This window comes from Phyllobates terribilis, unplaced genomic scaffold (genome assembly GCF_046119375.1).
Source record: "Phyllobates terribilis strain yellow unplaced genomic scaffold, ASM4611937v1 Scaffold_11__3_contigs__length_659146591, whole genome shotgun sequence".
Lineage (NCBI taxonomy): Eukaryota > Metazoa > Chordata > Amphibia > Anura > Dendrobatidae > Phyllobates > Phyllobates terribilis.
In genome coordinates, this window is record NW_027362771.1 from 574,378,278 (window position 1) to 574,395,718 (window position 17,441).

At 44.5% G+C, this 17,441-nt stretch overlaps 7 non-coding genes across 7 annotated transcripts; all 7 read right to left on the reverse strand.

Moving 5' to 3' along the window:
- TRNAK-UUU (transfer RNA lysine (anticodon UUU)) lies at window positions 1-73 on the reverse strand. Its single transcript has one exon. It is a non-coding gene; the product is annotated as a tRNA-Lys (tRNA).
- Window positions 74-1,320: 1,247 nt separating this feature from the next.
- On the reverse strand, window positions 1,321-1,393 carry TRNAK-UUU (transfer RNA lysine (anticodon UUU)). The gene has a single exon. It is a non-coding gene; the product is annotated as a tRNA-Lys (tRNA).
- A 3,495-nt stretch (window positions 1,394-4,888) lies between these two features.
- On the reverse strand, window positions 4,889-5,028 carry LOC141167799 (U4 spliceosomal RNA). The gene has a single exon (XR_012251589.1). It is a non-coding gene; the product is annotated as a U4 spliceosomal RNA (small nuclear RNA).
- A 3,618-nt stretch (window positions 5,029-8,646) lies between these two features.
- TRNAK-UUU (transfer RNA lysine (anticodon UUU)) lies at window positions 8,647-8,719 on the reverse strand. Its single transcript has one exon. It is a non-coding gene; the product is annotated as a tRNA-Lys (tRNA).
- Window positions 8,720-9,846: 1,127 nt separating this feature from the next.
- Window positions 9,847-9,919, reverse strand: TRNAK-UUU (transfer RNA lysine (anticodon UUU)). Its single transcript has one exon. It is a non-coding gene; the product is annotated as a tRNA-Lys (tRNA).
- Window positions 9,920-13,687: 3,768 nt separating this feature from the next.
- On the reverse strand, window positions 13,688-13,827 carry LOC141168452 (U4 spliceosomal RNA). Its single transcript, XR_012252188.1, has one exon. It is a non-coding gene; the product is annotated as a U4 spliceosomal RNA (small nuclear RNA).
- A 1,064-nt stretch (window positions 13,828-14,891) lies between these two features.
- On the reverse strand, window positions 14,892-15,031 carry LOC141168203 (U4 spliceosomal RNA). Its single transcript, XR_012251949.1, has one exon. It is a non-coding gene; the product is annotated as a U4 spliceosomal RNA (small nuclear RNA).
- Between the last annotated feature and the right edge of the window lie 2,410 nt (window positions 15,032-17,441).

Below are 17,441 nucleotides of genomic sequence, written 5' to 3' on the forward strand. Positions count from 1 at the left end.
TGCCCGAGCAGGGACTTGAACCCTGGACCGTCAGATTAAAAGTCTGATGCTTTACCGACTGAGCTATCCGGGCTTCTGTACATGATCACTGACACAATGACTTTCTCCTGTATTATCGGCCGTCTGCTCCTCCTTTCTGGTTACAGACTATCACCACTCACCACTATACGTTCTGTCCATTGGTTTCTACGTCCTGGAAGGGAACCGTCTCTTCTGTATTCCAGACCTGTCCAGCAATGCAGAGATGATCCCATAAGAGGCAACGATTGAATTGGAGGGAGGACGCCATCAGGGACTTGTAATGACTTGTGGATGGGACAGGATGATATTAGGGACTTATAATAAACTGGAGAGTGAGGACGGATGCTATCAGGGACTTATATTGAATTGGGAGAAAAAGGACGTCATCATGGACTTTTAATGAATTAGTTAGTTAGAGAAGATGCTATACAGGGACTTATAATGAATTGTGGGACAGGGGAGCACACTATTAGGGACTTATCATGAATTGACATTGGGTAGGATACCCAAAGGGACTTATAACGGATTGGGGTCTGTGAGTGGACACTATCAGGGATATATTATGAACTAGGGGTGGAAGAGGACACTATACAGGGAGCTGTAATCAATTGTGGGTGGGAGAGGCTGCTATCAGAGGCTTATAATGATTTGGGGGATGGGGAGGGACTTATAGTGATAAGAACTAAAAATAGTGACTGAAAACCACCATACTATAAACACATAATAATACCAAATAGTGACTGAATATCTCTATACCATGAAAGCATAATAACGCCAAATAGTGACTGAATACCACCATACTATAAATACATAATTGTAAATTCCCCCCAAAATTAAATTGGGGGGAGGGGGATTCTAATTCCTCTTACTGTGGCTTTGCTTTTAATTTTGATTACAGTTATACCAGGAACACATAATTAAACCAATACTCACCTAAAACCGCCATCCCATGACAATATATTGTCAAATAGTGACTGATTACTTCCATACCAAGACCACATAATAACACCAAATAGGGACTGAATAACGCCATATAGTCCCTCTATACAGACTGTCCACATGTTTCTACTACGTGGAATATGTAACGAGCCCTCACTTATGTTCTAGTACATTACATTACCTGTGATTGCCTGTTGTTGGCGCCAAGAGAGCAGCTAAGGAGAACATGGTCACCACTTAAGACTGTCCAAAATCAAAAGAATTCTGCTAACAATGATTTTTTCCATCATTTGTCCTTCTCTAGGTCTCTTATATCCTTATGAAATAACATATATTGTTTTCCTCTTTGTTAAAGGCTTCAGCCTGAACAGGGACTTGAACCCTGGACCCTCAGATTAAAAGTCTGATGCTCTACCGACTGAGCTATCCGGGCTTCTGTACATGATCACTGACACAATGATTTTCTGCTGCAGCTGTGGGCCTTCTGCTCCTCCTTTCTGGTTACATAGTATCACACACACACTTTCTCCTACAACTATCTGCTTTCTGCTTTTCTTTCCAGTTACACAGTATCACCACCTGTGCACACATTCTGACACAATGACTTTCTCCTGAATTATCGGCCATCTGCTCCTCTTTTCGGGTTACACACTATCACCACTTCCAACTATTCATACTGTCCATTGGTTTCCACGTGCTGAAAAAAAAATTCACTTCTGTATTCCAGACTTGTCCAGCAATGCAGAGATGATCTCATAAGACATAACATTTGAATTGGGGAGAGGACATCATCAGGGACTTATAATGACTTGGGCGGTGGGAGAGGATGATATCAGGGACTGGACAAAGTCACTTGTGGCAAGTTAAAGGCGTGGGCAATATGAAAATCACAGCTGAAACCAGATAAAAAAAAAAAAAGAGACGACGTTGACTCAATCTTTACATTGTGTATCTGTGTGTGCCATGCTAAGCATGGAGAACAGAAAAAGGAGACGAGAGCTGTCTGAGGACTTGAGGATCAAAATTATTGAAAAATATCAACAATTTCAAGGTTACAAGTCCATCTTCAGAGATCTTGATGTTCCTTTGTCCACGGTGCACAACATAATCAAGAAGTTTACAACCCATAGCACTGTAGCTAATCTCCCTGGATGTGTACGGCAGAGAAAAATTGTTGAAAGGTTGCAACGCAGGATAGTCCTGGGAAAAGGAGCCCCAATCACGTTCCAAAGAACTTCAAGCTGTCCTGCAAGCTGAGGGTGTATCAGTGTCAGCGTGAGCTATCCACCGACATTTGAATGAAATGAAACGCTATGGTGGGAGATCCAGGAGGACTCCCCTGCTGACCTAGAGACATAAAAAAGCTAGACCAAATAGTACGCGAGTAAGCCAAAATCCTTCTGGGAAAGCATTTTATGGATGAGACCAAGATAGAGCTTTTTGGTAAAGCACATAATTCTACTGTTTACCAAAAACAGAATGAGACGTACAAAGAAATCAACACAGTACTTAGAGTCAAATATGGTGGAGGTTCAAAGATGTTTTGGGGTTGTTTTGCTGCCTCTGGAACTGGGTGATTTATTGTTTGCAAGGTATTATGGAATCTGAGGATTTTGGGTCACAATGAATTGCCCGGTGTCAGAAAGCCGGGATTGCATCCTAGGTCATGGGTATTCCAGCAGGACAATGATCCCAAACATACTTCAAGAAGCCCCCAGAAATGGATGGAAACAAAGCATTGGAGAGTTCTGAAGTGGTCAGTAATGAGTGCGGATCTAGATCCCATTGATCACCTGTGGAGAGATCTTACAATTGCTGTTGGGAGAAGACGCCTTCACATATGAGAGACCTGGAGCAATTTGCAAAAGAAGAGTCCAAGATTCCAGGTGAGAGGTGTAAGAAGCTGATGGTTATAGGAACCGACTTGTCAGAAATATTATAAAATATTGATATCAGGGACAGCTTAACAGAATATTAGCCCTTCTCCCATGCCCTCTGCTGTAGTGTTTGTCCAGAGATGACAATCATACAGTGTCTAATGCAAATTATCACCACTTGTCAGCACCGAGCTGTCCCATTTTCCTTCTGCCAGCACAAAGCCCGAATTAACGCAGGACTGATAAATAGTTATTCACACACGGCCAGGGAAGAAGTGTGAAAACTTCGTTAGGGAACCAAGCCTCTTGTCTCTGAGAGAGCAGGGGGTAATTACTATGCGGGCTTGCGCTAATTTACATGTAACTGTTGAAGACCAGTTCCCCAGCTTCAAAGGGGAATTTGCAGACATGATGACTCCGATATTAGATATGAAATAATATGAGTTCTATAGGTCCGACAATAACGGGACCCATATGTGGAGTAACCAAATCAGCCCCGGAATATGCAGGTATTTTTGCACGGCCGTAACCAACATCGGGGGGCCGTAGTGCAAGAACCCCGGAATAGCAGACTGGAGCGATGTGATGTGTAATATCAAAAGAAAGATAAAATCATGAGGGAAAATATGGCGTAGTTTGCGAGCTTGTGCGATTAACGAGCGATGAGTTATCGCAAAAGTCAGCATTTCTAATAAAAATCTACAGGCTGAAGACCGGCCCACATGATGTCACCGCAAGGGGCGTGTGGCCAGATTTCTCCTTAGGTATAAAGTAATCTATGGGGAAGACAGAAGTACTCATTGCTGGGGGGAATACGAATTATACGCAAAGGGTCCTGTTCAATAACAGCAATCTGGAGAACCCCCCCTCCCACTATATTGAATCGTCTCTGCGATCGTGTAGTGTAAGTAATTTTCACTCTTTACCCTGTTTATTTTATGTAACTGTTTATGTATTTTAATGCCCCCTTTGTAACATCCTTGTATATATTTTTCCTAAACACTGCCTCCCTTTTGGATTAAATATAAAATTTAATAGTTCTGTTTCTTTTGTTCTGTAATCGTTCTCCTCCCCGAAGCCATAAACGCTACCGGGTTGGTTCCTGACCCGATACAAGTCCATTAATACCGGGCTGTATCAAACCAGAACTGGTGGCAGCATACCATCTGGAGGATTTGAGGAAGGCTGGCAGTGACAGTCTCAGGTGTGGATATATATTACTGGCGCAGCCAGGGAAATATATATATACCGCCCTCACTGCAGAGGGCCTCAAATACCCAGTGGGCTACAGGACGGCCTCTCCGGCGACCACTCGCTCTAGGTGCAGTACCTTGACTGACCTGAGATACGAGGGGGTGCCAGAGAGTTGTGCCTGTATTGTGGCGTCACGGATTGGTGACGTGTAAGGGACAACACACCCCAGTATCTTCCCCCGCTGGTGGCAGCTTCCTGGCACTACTTACTCTAGGTGCAGTACCTTGACTGACTTGAGAGGCAAGGGGGCGCCAGAGAGCTGCACTCACCGGCCGGCAAGTTTTCCTGACACGACTGATTGCTGATATTTATTCCAAAGGGTGAAACCAAATATTAAGTTGAGGGTGCCAACAATTTTGTCCGACCCATTATTGGGGTTTTGTGTAAATTATGTCCAATTTGCCTTTTCTTCTCTGTTTTTTTTGTGTTGTTCCAACACTCACAAAGGAAACAAACACATGTAGAACAAAACACGGGGAATTATAATAATGTTCTGAGAAATACTGCAGCTTCTGGAACAATTTCAAGGGTGCCGACCCCCTAGCCATACCATGACTACATGATAACACAAAAATATATAACATGACTATATGGAGAAATCTCCGGGGAAGCAGCTGACTAGATAGTAATCCTGTAATTGATCCCGCACGTTTCTTTGCTGATTCTCTTGTCCTCGGGGAAGTGAAATGTTACTTATAATTCTCAGCCCGACACATGTAACATACGGCTCCAATACAACTGTATACACGTAATTATCTCCGATAAAAGAAGTGCATAATACTAACACCATTATTCAGTCTCCTGGGAGATTGTCAAAAATTGCCATGCTGACTGTATTACGAGCCCTCATGGCGGGGTATTGGGAAAAGTTTTCAACTAGCAATAATCACGCCTCGGATAAACCTCATGGGCTATGATACTGCCACTGCGCAAAGCTGGAGGCCATCTGTGAGGAGCTGCGGCCTCCGGATCTAGGGCTCTGTCTACACTGAGGAGAGACAAAGTCATTAGGGGGCTGTGGGAGCAAAGGATTCTGGGAGTGGATATGCTAATAACACCCCTCCCCTAAAACTGTAATGGAAGGAAGAAAAGCCCCCCAGGCTGGGGGAGGGGAGGGGGTTCATCCTCCATCTGACTGCTCTTCAATAACTGAATACCGCCATATCATCACCACATAATAACACCAGATAGTGACTGAATACCGCCATACCATCACCACATAATAACACCAGATAGTGACTGAATACCACCATACCATCACCACATAACACTAAATAGTGACTGAATACCGCCATGCCATGACCATATAATAACACCAAATAGTGACTGAATACCGCCATACCATCACCACATAATAACACTAAATAGTGACTGAATACTGCCATATCATCACCACATAATAACACTAAATAGTGACTGAATACCGCCATAGTATCACCATATATAATAAAACCAAATAGTGGCTGAATACCGCCATACCATCACCACATAATAACACCAGATAGTGACTGAATACCGCCATACCATCACCACATAATAACACCAGATAGTGACTGAATACCGCCATACCATCACCACATAATAACACCAAATAGTGACTGAATGCCGCCTAAGGCTATGTGCCCATGATTCAGAATGCTCCGGATTTTTCCTGAGCGTTTCTGCATCTCCCTGGCAGAAAAAACGCATGTGGATTGTACATGCGGATTGTACATGTGGATTGTACATGTGGATTGTACATGCGGATTGTGCATGCGGATTGTACATGCTGATTGTACAGGCGGATTGTACAGGCGGATTGTACAGGCGGATTGTACAGGCGGATTGTACAGGCGGATTGTACATGCGGATTGTGCATGCGGATTGTACATGCGGATTGTGCATGAGGATTGTACAGGCGGATTGTACATGCGGATTGTGCATGCGGATTATACATGCGGATTGTACAGGCGGATTGTACATGTGTTTTTCCTGCCAGGGACATGCGGATGTGGAGCGTTCTTCACATGCATTTCCGCATGCGGGTTGTCATGCGCTTTCCAGGTGATTTTGGTCAGAGGTTTATGACCCCAAGGCTATAGGGTCTAGGAGAGGGGGAAAGACAAAAAACACGGGCGCAGATCTAAGTGCAGATAATTTAGTACAACTCTTTTTTTTTATATATTCTTTTTTAGAAGCTGATTTGCTCACCTTTGATGTAGCTTGTGGTATAGCGTATCGACCTATTAGGTCTGACTGAGATGCCTTGTCTCCTTGATGTGCAGCTATAGTCTGGAGACAACGGATCTCTCAGCCAGGAGACCGTGGAATGAAGATCAGGAAAAAATAAAAAGATTCATCCAGTCTATTCAGCGCTCCCAAACGACAGGCACCAGGTAGAAGTATTATAGATCTTCAGAAATTTACTTAGGATAAAAATCATCACAAAACGATACATAGAACAACGCGTTTCAGCTATAGATTTATACATATGTAAAGCAGGTGCCGGAATGCAACGCACAGAGACCCAAGGCGAGAACAGTCAGAGATGATTGTAACCAGTTTTATACAACAGGTATACTGAAACAAGGGATTAGCAACAAGGGTAATGAACAGTGGTTTGAAATATCAGAAAAATACGAAATTTCTCAAAGTAAGGCGCAGTCTCTTAAAGTAAGGCGCAGTCTCTCAAAGTAAGGTGATGCCCTCAATCATGGGAGACACCACTTAAGTTCTTTAACTGTGCATTTGGCTCTAGCGTGGGTCACCGGTTATTCCCGATTGGCCGTGAGTCTCTTCCGGATAAATTCAATTAAATCACGTTGTGCTACTTTAGCCCCAACCGTTCCCCTCCCAACCTGAGTACCTAAACCCAATTGTCCCCAGTACCGTGGGTGAACAGTGGAAGTGACGGCCCTGCTCACGTATGCAGCTCCTCTGTCTCCGCTGGCGTGACTTTCCTGGGGCAACCGTCTCTCAACTCCTCTCTGCTTGGCCGTTGGAGGCAGTCTCTCGAGCCTTGGATAGGGGGGTCCAGGCCTCGTCTGTCGGCGGGTGACGTCGGGTTCCGCGAACTCACTCAGCACCGCGATCAGGTTCCTAGTCTCCTCAGCAGGCGCAGCACTCGGGTCACAACTGTGAGGGATCCAGAGCTCTTTTACCGGTGCCCGGCTGGAGCACCTCTCAGGCCTCTGGATTTGGCCTGTCACGCGGGGTTTCTCAGGACGCAGGGAGCACGTCTGCTCCTTTCTGCTGCTTGGCGCCAAAGAACCCTCTGGTTTGGCGCGCTGGCCTCTTATCTCCCGGAACTCCTTCCTGGAAGTCACCTGATCGGGTCCAGCGTCTGAACCTGCTCTCCCTGCAACTTCCCTTGCATATTTTGGTTCCGCTTGACTGTATCTGGCCAGTAGATGGCAGTCTCGCTCCATCCTTGAAACGTCATGTTGAAGTTCTTTTACAAGCTTTCTTGCCTGTTCTACACATATATATTGCCATATCTCACATGAGGAAGGCTATTTTGTATAAATATATAGCCGAAACGCGTTGTTCTATGTATCGTTTTGTGATGATTTTTATCCTAAGTAAATTTCTGAAGATCTATAATACTTCTACCTGGTGCCTGTCGTTTGGGAGCGCTGAATAGACTGGATGAATCTTTTTATTTTTTCCTGATTTCCAAGCGATTTTAGCATCACTTGGAAAGTGCTTGACAACTTGGTCACACTATATAAATCCATGCAACCGGCGTAGATTTATATAGTGTGACCATAAAAGAATGGTAAAAATAAATATATACTTACCTTCTGATGGCCCCCGGAGTCCTTGTCCTGCCATGACGTCACCGCAGGTCCTTTTAGTCTACCGTGAGCTGCCGGCATGCCAGGACAAGGACTCCGGCCGTCATCAGAAGGTAAGTATAATGTATATTTTTTATTTTATTATATTTTTTACAGATACTATGGTACCTGGGTCTGGATGAGAGTCTCCTCTTCTCCAAACCCGGGTACCATCCGCACATTGAACCGCATGGAATCCGCATGTACAGATGCAGTGATGCGGATGTCTTGCGGTCCAATGCGAGTCAATGGCGGCGAAAACGCCACAATTCCGTAAAATAATTGGTAGTGCTGTGGATTTTTCCGCAATGATAATCCGCAGCTGAATTTCCGCAGCATGTGCAAAGCACATGCGGATTATCATTGGGGAACATGGCAGACCTTCTACCAAGCGGTTTTTAAGCATTTCTGCAGCGGAATTGCTGCTGCAGAAAAGCTTAAAAAACACATAGTGGGCACACAGCCATAGTATAACTATATCACACCAAATAGTGACTGAATACCGCCATACTATCACCACATAATAACTCCAAATAGTGACTGAATACCGCCATACCATCACCACATAATAGCAATTTCTGGGGTCGGCTTCTTCAGCTATTTATACATTCCTTAAAGCGACAATGTAACAAACAGTACATGTGACCTTATCCTCCATACTGTGCCTGTGTTCACAAATCTGTATCTGTCCCACGAAATATTGTTTAAATATTGTTTATTTAAACTTTATTAAAAGCTTCCCCCCGAACAGGGACTTGAACCCTGGACCCTCAGATTAAAAGTCTGATGCTCTACCGACTGAGCTATCCGGGCTTCTGTACATGGTCACTTACACAATGACTTTCTCCTGTATTATCGGCCGTCTGCTCCTCCTTTCTGGTTACAGACTATCACCACTCACCACTATACGTTCTGTCCATTGGTTTCTACGTCCTGGAAGGGAACCGTCTCTTCTGTATTCCAGACCTGTCCAGCAATGTAGAGATGATCCCATAAGACTTAACGATTGAATTGGAGGGAGGATGTCATCAGGGACTTGTAATGACTTGTGGATGGGACTGGATGATATCAGGGACTTATAATAAACTGGAGAGTGAGGACGGACGCTATCAGGGACTTATATTGAATTGGGAGAAAAAGGAGGAGGACGTCATCATGGACTTTTAATGAATTAGTTGGTTAGAGAAGATGCTATACAGGGACTTATAATGAATTGACATTGGGGAGGATACCCAAAGGGACTTATAACGGATTGGGGTCTGGGAGTGGACACTATCAGGGATATATTATGAACTAGGGGTGGAAGAGGACACTATACAGGGAGCTGTAATCAATTGTGGGTGGGAGAGGCTGCTATCAGAGGCTTATAATGATTTCAGGGATAGGCAGGGACTTATAGTGATAAGAACTAAAAATAGTGACTGAAAACCACCATACTATAAACACATAATTGTAAATTCCCCCCAAAATGAATTGATTCTAATTCCTCTTACTGTGGGTTTGCTTTTAATTTTGATTACGGTTATACCAGGAACACATGATTAAACCAATACTCACCTAAAACCGCCATCCCGTGACCACATTATATTGTCAAATATTGACTGATTACTTCCATACCAAGACCATATAATAACACCAAATAGGGTCTGAATACCTTCATATAGTTCCTCTATACTGACTGTCTACAAGTTCCTACTACGTGGAATATGTAACGAGCCCTCACTTATGTTCTAGTACATTACATTATCAGTGATCGCCTGTTGTTGGCGACAAGAGAGCAGCTAAGGATAACATGGTCACCACTTAAGACTGTCCAAAATCAAAAGAATTATGGTAACCATGATTTTTTCCTGAATAGTCTCCATCATTTGTCCTTCTCTAGGTCTCATTTATATCCTCATGAAACAACATTTATTGTTTTCCTCTTTGTTAAAGGCTTCTGCCCAAACAGGGACTTGAACCCTGGACCCTGAGATTAAAAGTCTGATGCTCTACCGACTGAGCTATCCAGGTTTCTGTACATAATTACTGACACAATGATTTTCTGCTGCAGCTGTGGGCCGTCTGCTCCTCCTTTCTTGTTACATAGTATCACACACACACTTTCTCCTACAACTATCTGCTTTCTGCTTTTCTTTCCAGTTACACAGTATCACCACCTGTGCACACATTCTGACACAATGACTTTCTCCTAAATTATCGGCCATCTGCTCCTCTTTTCGGGTTACACACTATCACCACTTCCAACTATTCATACTGTCCATTGGTTTCCACGTTCTGGAAAAAAAAAATCACTTCTGTATTCCAGACTTGTCCAGCAATGCAGAGATGATCTCATAAGACATAACGTTTGAATTGGGGAGAGGACATCATCAGGGACTTATAATGACTTGGGCGGTGGGAGAGGATGATATCAGGGACTGGACAAAGTCACCTGTGGCAAGTTAAAGGCGTGGGCAATATGAAAATCACACCTGAAACCAGATGAAAAAAAAAAAGAGATGACGTTGACTCAATCTTTACATTGTATATCTGTGTGTGCCATACTAAGCATGGAGAACAGAAAGAGGAGACGAGAACTGTCTGAGGACTTGAGGATGAAAATTGTTGAAAAATATCAACAATTTCAAGGTTACAAGTCCATCTTCAAAGATCTTGATGTTCCTTTGTCCACGGTGCACAACATAATCAAGAAGTTTACAACCCATAGCACTGTAGCTAATCTCCCTGGACGTGTACGGCAGAGAAAAATTGTTGAAAGGTTGCAACGCAGGATAGTCTGAGGAAAAGTAGCCCCAAATTCAAGCTGTCCTGCAACCTGAGGGTGCATCAGTGTCTGCACAAACTATCCACCGACATTTGAATGAAATGAAACGCTATGGTGGGAGATCCAGGAGGACCCCCCCTGCTGACACAAAGACATAAAAAAGCTAGACCGAAGTTTGCCAAATTGTAAGTGAGTAAGCCAAAATCCTTCTGGGAAAGGGTTTTATGGACAGATGACAACAGGATAGAGTTTTTTGGTAAAGCACATCATTCTACTGTTTACCGAAAACAGAATGAGACCTACAAAGAAAACAACACAGCACCTAGAGTCAAATATGGTGGAGGTTCAAAGATGTTTTGGGGCTGTTTTGCTGCCTCTGGAACTGAGTGATTTACTGTATGCAAGGTATTATGGAATCTGAGGATTACCAAAGGATTTTGGGCCACAATGTATTGCCCAGTGTCAGAAAGCTGGGATTGCATTTTAGGTCATAGGTCTTGCAGCAGGACAATGACCCCAAATATACTTCAAGAAGCACCAAGAAATGGATGGAAACAAATTGCTGGAGAGTTCTGAAGTGGCAGCAATGAGTCCGGATCTAAAACCCGTTGATCACCTGTGGAGAGATCTTAAAATTACTGTTTGGAGAAGGCACCCTTCACATATGAGAGACCTGGTGCAGATTGTAAGAAGAGTCCAAGATTCCTGCTGAGAGGTGTAAGAAGCTGATGGTTATAGGAAGCGACTGATTGCAGATATTTATTCCACATTCCAAATATTAAGTTGAAGGCGCCAACAATTTTGTCTGGCCCATTATTGGGGTTTTGTGTAAACTTATGTCCAATTTGCCTTTTTTTTCCTCTGTTTTTATATTTTGTTCCAACACTCACAAACGTGTACAAAATACGGGGAATTGTAATAATGCTCTGGGAGAAATACTTCATTTTCTGGAACAATTTCAATGGTGCCGACACCCTAGCCATACCATGACTACATGATAACACAAAAAATACACTGCTCAAAAAAATAAAGGGAACACTTAAACAACAGAATATAACTCCAAGTAAGTCAAACTTCTGTGAAATCAAACTGTCCACTTAGGAAGCAACACTGATTGACAATCAATTTCACATGCTGTTGTGCAAATGGAATAGACAATAGATGGAAATTATTGCAATTATCAAGACCCCTTCAATAAAGGAGTGGTTCTGCAGGTGGGGACCACAGACCACATCTCAGCAACAATGCTTTCTGGCTGATGTTTTGGTCACTTTTGAATGTTGGTTGTGCTTTCACACTCGTGGTGGCATGAGACGGACTCTACAACCCACAGAAGTTGCTCAGGTAGTGCAGCTCATCCAGGATGGCACATCAATGCGAGCTGTGGCAAGAAGGTTTGCTTTGTCTGTCAGCGTAGTGTCCAGCTCCTGGCGGCGCTACAGGAGACAGGCCAGTACACCAGGAGACGTGGAGGGGGCCGTAGGAGGGCAACAACCCAGCAGCAGGACCGCTACCTCTGCCTTTGTGCAAGGAGGAACAGGAGGAGCACTGCCAGAGCCCTGCAAAATGACCTCCATCAGACCCCAAATGTGCATGTGTCTGCACAAACGGTTAGAAACCGACTCAGTGGGGGTGATATGAGGGCCCGACGTACACAGATGAGGGTTGTCTTCACAGCCCAACACTGCAGGATGCTTGACATTTGCCACAGAACACCAGGATTGGCAAAGTCACCACTGGCGCCCTGTGCTCTTCACAGATGAAAGCAGGTTCACACTGAGCACATGTGACAGAGTCTGGAGACGCCGTGGAGAGCGATCTGCTGCCTGCAACATCCTTCAGCTTGACCGGTTTGGCAGTGGGTCAGTAATGGTGTGGGGTGGCATTTCTTTGGAGGGCCGCACAGCCCTCCATGTGCTCGCCAGAGGTAGCCTGACTGCCATTAGGTACTGAGATGAGATCCTCAGACCCCTTGTGAGACCATATGCTGGTGCGGTTGGCCCTGGGTTTCTCCTAATGCAGGACAATGCCAGACCTCATGTGGCTGGAGTGTGTCAGCAGTTCCTGCAAGATGAAGGCATTGAAGCTATGGACTGGCCCGCCCGTTCCCCAGACCTGAATCCGATTGAGCACATCTGGGACATCATGTCTCGCTCCATCCACCAACGTCACGTTGCACCACAGACTATCCAGGAGTTGGCGGATGCTTTAGTCCAGGTCTGGGAGGAGATCCCACAGGAGACCATCCGCAACCTCATCAGGAGCATGCCCAGGCGTTGTAGGGAGGTCATACAGGCACGTGGAGGCCACACACAATACTCAGCCTCATCAGGAGCATGCCCAGGCGTTGTAGGGAGGTCATACAGGCACGTGGAGGCCACACAATACTCAGCCTCATCAGGAGCATGCTCAGGCGTTGTAGGGAGGTCATACAGGCACGTGGAGGCCACACAATACTCAGCCTCATCAGGAGCATGCCCAGGCGTTGTAGGGAGGTCATACAGGGACGTGGAGGCCACACACAATACTGAGCCTCATTTTGACTTGTTTTAAGGACATTACATCACAGTTGGATCAGTCTGTAGTGTGTTTTTCCACTTTAATTTTGGGGATGACTCCTAATCCAGGCCTCGATTGGTTAATAAATTTGATTTCCATTGATGATTTTTGTGTGATTTTGTTGTCAGCACATTCAACTTTGTACAGAACAAAGTATTCAATGAGAATATTTCATTCATTCAGATCTAGGATGTGTTATCTGAGTGTTCCCTTTATTTTTTGGAGCAGTGTATATAACATGACTCCATATGGAGAAATCTCCGGGGAAGCAGCTGACTAGATAGTAATCCTGTAATTGATCCCGCACGTTTCTTTGCTGATTCTCTTGTCCTCAGAGAAGTGAAATGTCACTTATAATTCTCAGCCCGACACATGTAACATACGGCTCCAATACAACTGTATACACATAACTATATCCGATAAACACTTCTTTTAATACTAACACCATTATTCAATCCCCTGGGAGACCGTCAAAAATTGCCATGCTGACTGTATTACGAGCCGTCATGGCAACATATTGGGAAAAGTTTTCAACTAGCAATAATCACGCCTCGGATAAACCTCATGGGCTATGATACTGCCACTGCGCAAAGCTGGAGGCCATCTGTGAGGAGCTGCGGCCTCCGGATCTGGGGCTCTGTCTACACTGAGGAGAGACAAAGTCATTAGGGGGCTGTGGGAGCAAAGGATTCTGGGAGTGGATATGCTAATAAACCCCTCCCCTAAGTCTGTAATGGAAGAAAGAAAAGCCCCCCAGGCTGGGGGAGGGGAGAGGGTTCATCCTCCATCTGACTGCTCTTCAGTAACTGAATACCGCCATATCATCACCACATAATAACACCAGATAGTGACTGAATATCGCCATACCATCACCACATAACACCAGATAGTGACTGAATATCGCCATACCATCACCACATAACAGCAAATAGTGACTGAATACCGCCATACCATCACCACGTAATAACACCAAATAATGACTGAATACCGCCATACCATCACCACATAACAGCAAATAGTGACTGAATACCGCCATACCATCACCACATAACAGCAAATAGTGACTGAATACCGCCTTACCATCACCACATACTAACACCAAATAGTGACTAAATACCGCCATACCATCACCACATAATAACAGCAAATAGTGACTGAATACCGCCATACCATCCCCACATAATATCACCAAATAGTGATTGAATACCGCCATACCATCCCCACATAATATCACCAAATAGTGACTGAATACCGCCATACCATCACCACATAATAACACGCGATAGAGACTGAATACCGCCATACCATCACCACATAATAACACCAGATAGTGACTGAATACCGCCATACCATCACCACATAATAACACCAGATAGTGACTGAATATAGCCATACCATCACCACATAATAACACCAAATAGTGACTGAATACTGCCATATCATCACCACATAATAACAAAAAACAACCATAACATGACTATATATGGAGAAATCTCCAGGGAAGGTACTGAATAGATAGTAATTCTGTAATTGATCCCGCATGTTTCTTTGCTGATTCTCAGCCCGACACATGTAACATACGGCTCCAACACAACTGTATATAGATTTATTCCAGCTAAACAGCAATAGCTCTTCTTCTACTATTAACCACCTACTCAGTCTCCCGGGAGACTATCAAAAATTGCCATGCTGACTGTATTACGAGCCCTCATAGCGGGGTATTGGGAAAAGTTTTCAACTAGCAATAATCACGCCTCGGATAAACCTCATGGGCTATGATACTGCCACTGCGCAAAGCTGGAGGCCATCTGTGAGGAGCTGCGGCCTCCGGATCTGGGGCTCTGTCTACACTGAGGAGAGACAAAGTCATTAGGGGGCTGTGGGAGCAAAGGATTCTGGGAGTGGATATCCTAATAACGCCCCTCCCCTAAGTCTGTAATGGAAGAAAGAAAAGCCCCCCAGGCTGGGGGAGGGGAGAGGGTTCATCCTCCATCTGACCATAGTGTCACCACCTCCTGCTATACAGACTGTCTGCTCCTGCGTCCTGGGGGAACCTTCACTTATGTGTTAGAGGATTGCATTACCAGGGACTTCCTGATGATGGCGCTAGAGCAGCTGAGAAGCAATACTGTCATGCTGTGACCATATAATAACAAATAGTGATTAAATACCGCCATATGTTAACCCTCCCTATCGATCCTACCTTCAAATTATCTGCTAACCTTAAAGGTTCACATACTTTTGTCACTCACATACATGTGAGATTGGATTATTTTCTTTAAAAAAAAGTGTAAAAGTTTAATGTTTTGGACTCATTTGATTTGGTTCTTCATCCACTTGTGAAAAGCTGATGTCGTTTTAGGTCAAATTTATGCAGAAATTAGGAAAATTCTGATGTGGGGAAAGATACTAAGAGGGTCTCATAATGAACTGGGGGTGGGAGGGGACGCTATCAATGAAATAGGGGTGGAAGAGAACACTAAACAGGGACTTATGATGAATTGGGGGTTGGGGAGGCTGTTACCAGAAGCTTATAATGAAAAAAAACGAAAAAAATAGTGACTGTACCATAAACACCCAATAATACCAAATAGTGACTGAATAATACCACAATACTATGAACACACAAAAGCAAATAGTGACTGAATAATACCACAATACTATGAACACACAAAAGCAAATAGTGACTGTAACACCGCCATAACATGACCATATAACAGCACCCCAAAACCATAACATGACTCTATTTGGAGTAATCTCCAGGGAAGCAGCTGACAAGATATTAATTCTGTAATTGATTCTCCACATTTCTTTGCTTATTCTTTTGGCCTTAGGCACTGGCGTAACGCCAATGGCGGCAGGCCACACCACTGCTATGGGGCCCCTCACCGCAGCAGGCACCGCACTGAGCCCCGCCTCTGCCTGTTAGCACCAGCGCTGCCCAGCCGCCCACACAGAATGATGGGGGTGGAAGTGTCTACTGACGCTCCTTCCTCTATCTTCATTGCTCTCGCTGATGGCCGGAGGGGGGCCAAGTGTGAGAAATGATGATGGAGGAGGGAGCATCAGCATCATTCTTCCTCGGCGTCTGACGTGTCAGAGCAGCGGGCGCCCTGTAATGACGTCATCGCGCCCACTGCTTTGACACGTCAGACGAGGTGTCCAGCGCTTCACACCACACGCTGAGGAGACTGGAGCATTGGGCGCAAAAAGGACAGATGAGTACTGTATTTTTTTTTTAATCAGTGACTGGTGGCCATAATACAGTATGGGGGTGCATTATATTGTATGGAGGATCATGGAGGTGCATAATACTGTATGAAGGATCAAGGGAGTGCATTATATTGTATGGAAGACCATGGGGGCACATTAAACTGTATGGAGGATCATGGGGTTGCATTATATTGTATGGTGTACTATGGGGGTACATTATGCTGTATCGAGGACATTGGGGATACATTATGCTGTATGGAGGACCATGGGGGCGCATTATACTGTATGGAGGAACAGGGGGGTGCATACTACTGTATGGAGGACCATTAATGGTGCATACTACTGTATGGAAGATCATGGGGGTGCATTATATTGTATGGAGGTGCATACTACTGAAAGGAGGATCACGGAAGAGCATTATATTGTATGGAGGATTATGGGGGTGCATTATACTGTATGGAGGATCATGGGGGTGCATACTACTGTATGGAGGACCATGGTAATGCATACTACTGTATGAAGGACCATGGGGGTGCATTATACTGTATGGAGGACCATGTGGGGTGTATTATATTGTGGGAAGGACCATGCAGGTGCATTATACTGTCTGGAGGGTCATGGTGGGCGCATTATATTGTGTGGAGGACCATGGGGTGCATTATACTGTATGGAGGATCATGGGGGTGCATTATACTGTATGGAGGACCATGGGGTGCATTATTCTGTATGGAGGACCATGGGAGCACATTATTCTGTATGGAGGACCATGGGGGTTCATACTACTGTATGGAGTACCATAGGGGGTGCATTATATTGTATGGAGGACCATGGGGAGTGCACTATATTTTATGGAGGACCATGGAGAGTGCATTATACTATATGGATAGTTAATGGGGACGCATTATACTATATGGAAGGCTATGTGGGGCTATTATAATATGTGGGGGTCTATTATACTGTATGCAAGCAATTATACTGTTTGGAGGGCTAGTGCGG